This window comes from Schistocerca piceifrons, chromosome 2 (assembly GCF_021461385.2).
Source record: "Schistocerca piceifrons isolate TAMUIC-IGC-003096 chromosome 2, iqSchPice1.1, whole genome shotgun sequence".
NCBI lineage: Eukaryota > Metazoa > Arthropoda > Insecta > Orthoptera > Acrididae > Schistocerca > Schistocerca piceifrons.
This window is the reverse complement of record NC_060139.1, coordinates 546617320-546621559: the sequence shown is the minus strand read 5'-3', so window position 1 is coordinate 546621559 and position 4240 is coordinate 546617320.

Genomic DNA, 4240 nt, shown 5'->3' with positions numbered 1-4240 from the left:
CTTTTGTCAGCTCATTGTACAGAAAGGAAACGTGGAAATCGCAGAAACTAAAGGATTCGATATGTGGTTTTATGAAGAATATTAATGGTTAAATGGACAAATGATGTAGGTAATGAGAACATCAAAGGAGTAGAACAAACATGTATTAGAAAATAATAGGTAAAAAGTCTGAAGAAAATCCTTAACGGAAGGAGATAGGGGGGAACACGTGCAGTTTGGAATATTGAGAAAGAGTTATAGAGGTCATTGGATGTGGTAAGTGTAAACAGAGGAAAAGTGGGTACACCACTTGAAAAATTGGTGATGAAAAAAATAGGGACTTACCAGTATCAGCTATCGTCGTGGTGTGTACTGTCGTCATTCGCCGTTCATTACGACTAACTGAGCATGGCAAATCACTCATCTACATCTACATCTATACTCCGCAATCCACCATACGGTGCGTGGCGGAGGGTATCTCGTACCACAACTAGCATCTTCTCTCCCTGTTCCACTCCCAAACAGAACGAGGGAAAATGACTGCCTATATGCCTCTGTACAAGCCCTAATCTCTCTTATCTTATCTTTGTGGTCTTTCCGCGAAATATAAGTTCGCGGCAGTAAAACTGTACTGCAGTCAGCCTCAGATGCTGGTTCTATAAATTTCCCCAGTAGCGATTCACGAAAAGAACGCCTCCTTTCCTCTAGAGACTCCCACTCGAGTTCCTGAAGCATTTCCGTAACACTCGCGTGATGATCAAAGCTACCAATAACAAATCTAGCAGCACGCCTCTGAGTCATGTGCCGCACGCGATGGTCTTTCCTCTCGGTAGTGCCACGTGGTCGTCTGGAGCCCGGTCCTCTAGCGTCAGCGCATTCTCTTGACCACCGTTGCCAGTAATCATGTACAGTGGCTAAATTCGTGCCAAATCTTTCTGCAGATCGCAGAAGGAGCCAAGTTACACGATCTCGTTCAAAATCAATGAGGTGTTGATAATGGCGTCTTTGTCGTCTTAAGGCGCTCTTATTCACCATCAGCTCACCACGTCCATTCTCAAAGGAAACTTAGGGCTTACGGCCATTACAGCGTGTATTTAAAGCAAACTTGATTTGTATCGTCACTAGCGCCATTCTTATACGACCGGCGCGAAATCTGAATACATCATCTTTCAGATGTAGAAACGTGTCTACCAAATATACAATTACTTCTGAGATTTTTTTCATCAGTGTAATTGCAAGGACAGCTCGTATTGTACAATCACGAAACAGTGGAGCGAGTGATAAGCGAGTTGTTGTGGAAATTGCTAAAATAAAAGCAAAGGCGTTTTTAGTTGCCGCGAGATCTTTTGAAGACGTCTTCGGAACTTTCTCCACCGAGTACCAAATCATTTGTTGACCACCACCTAGATACAGAGAAACGACCATCGGAAAAACATAGGAATAATCAGAGCTGTGACGGAAAAATGTAGGTGTTCGTTTTTCACCACATGCTACTCGTGACTGAAACGGTAGAGAAATAGTGCGAAAATTGTTCTGTTGACTCTTAGCCAACCATGTAAGTATTAATCGCAGAGTAATCATGTAACTGTAGATGTGGATCACTCAGGAGGTCGTAATAATAATTATTTTCGAAAGAACATTTTTCCAGGTGGAAACTTAAATGTGCAGGTCTCTCTTACGAGTAAATGCTAACAGCGAACAGTGCCTACGTCCAGACTACATACACTACTGGCCATTAAAATTGCTACACCACGAAGATCACTTTCTGAATGTAGCAGCAAAAATAGGATAAAGGGTTCAGTTGAAGAAGCAAAAAAATATATTAGGAATGTCATTCCCCAGAACTTTAGGCCTTTAGAAATACACTACTAGCCATTAAAATTGCTATATCACGAAGGTGACGTGCTACAGACGCGAAATTTAACCGACAGAAAGAAGATGCTGTGATATGCAAACGATTAGCTTTTCAGAGCATTCACACAAGTTTGGCGCCGGTGGCGACAACTACAACGTGCTGACATGAAGAAAGTTTCCAACTGATTTCCTATACACAAACAGCAGTTGACCGGCGTTGCCTGGTGAAACGTTGTTGTGATGCCTTGTGTAAGGAGGAGAAATGCGTACCATCACGTTTCCGACTTTGATCGCGGCACATTGCTGCTCGCGTTGGAATCGGTTGGTTCAAGGGTAATACGGAACGCCGTGCTGGATGCCTACGGTCTCGTATCACTAGCAGTCGAAATGACAGGCATCTTATCCGCATGGCTGTAACGGATCGTGCAGCCACGTCTCGATCCCTGAGTCAACAGATGGGGACGTTTGCAAGACAGCAACCACCTGCACGAACAGTACGACGACGTTTGCAGCAGCATGGACTATCAGCTGGGAGACCATGGCTGCGGTTACCCTTGACGCTGCATCACAGACAGGAGCGCCTGCGATGGTGTACTCAACGACGAACCTGGGTGCACAAATGGCAAAATGTCATTCTTTTTAGATGAATGCAGGTTCTGTTTGCAGCATCATGATGGTCGCATCCGTGTTTGGCGACATCGCGGTGAACGCACATTGGAAGTATGTATTTGTCATCGCCATACTGGCGTATCACCCGGCGTGATGGTATGCGGTGCCATTGGTTACACGTCTCGGTCACCTCTTGTTCGCACTGTCGGCACTTTGAACAGTGGACGTTACGTTTCAGACGTGTTACGAATCGTAGCTCTACCCTTCGTTAGATCCCTGAGAAACCCTACATTTCAGCAGGATAATGCACGACCGCATGTTGCAGGTCCTGTACGGGCCTTTCTGGATACAGAAAATGTTCGACTGCTGCGCTGGCCAGCACATTCTGCAGATCTCTCACCAATTGATAACGTGTGGTCAAGGGTGGCCGAGCACCTGGCTCGTCACAATACGCCAGTCACTACTCTTGATGAACTGTGGTATCGTGTTGAAGCTGCATGGGCAGCTGTACCTGTACACGCCATTCAAGCTCTGTTTGACTCAATGCGCGGCGTATCAAGGCCGTTATTACGGCCAGAGGTGGTTGTTCTGGCTACTGATTTCTCAGGATCTATGCAGCCAAATTGCGTGAAAATGCAATCACATGTCAGTTGTAGTATAATAAATTTGTCCAATGAATACCCGTTTATCATCTGCATTTCTTCTTTGTGTAGCAATTTTAATGGCCAGTAGTGTACAACCGGAAGCGGCTGAGGTCTACTCTGTTACGTCCGTCGTGCAGACTCGCACAGCGGGTAGCGTTCGGTGGGTAATGGATGTCCGGTGCCCGCGCCCAGGCAGCCGCCTCGTGTAGCACGGGCCGGTGGCAGCCGCTGACACGGCGGCGGCGGCCGTACATCGCAGATAAGGCGGCAGGCGGCTACTGCGGCCGGCGCTTCTGGGCTCTCGTTAATATTCACGCTCGCCCCCGGGGCTGGGCTGCGGGGGAGCGGCAAGCGAGATGGGGCGATTAGGAGACACATTCTTCCGATGCGTCAGGAGCCAGGAATACTTGTCGTTCAGAGACGCAATGGCACCGTTATCCGTCAGAAGAGAGCTGCCTGTCTTATGTACATGTAAAATATTTCAACCATTTAGCACTATGTTTTTCGTATTCACCCGCAAAAGATTGGCGGATACATGTTTTCCACGTGCAGAAACTTCGTTTAAGAAAATTTTAGCTTCTGCGGGGTAACGACTATCGTTTCATCTTCCGCGCCTAGAAGTGTTTCCCCTTGTGACCTCATGTGAGATACCTCGCACTTATTTCGCAAAGCTGTTTACTGCAATTTATTCACCAGGTAGAGGTACTGATAGCATAAAGATCATTTATCACTTCATCAATAATCATTCGTATACCTGATGAAACATTTTCGTTCTCGTTGTTGATATCACCTGTCACCGCAGACCGACTTCTGCCTCCTTTTCTTTTATTATGATACTTGGCCTTTACTTTTTACACTAAATTTACTTAATAATATTACGAATTCCACACATTACAAAAACGAATGTACTCATATATGTATGTGTGCATCCGCATCTCCTCCTAAACCACTGGACCGACTTCAACCAAACTAGTTACACATGTCACTTACTGCCTACAAAGAATCGCTGTGGGGTTAAGAATGACCTACCTATCAAAAGGGCGTGGTATGGATAAAAAACATGTGTAGCTCGCCGCGCGGGATTAGCCGCGCGGGATTAGCCGCGCGGGTTAAGGCGCTGCAGTCATGGACTGTGCGGCTGGTCCCGGCGGAGG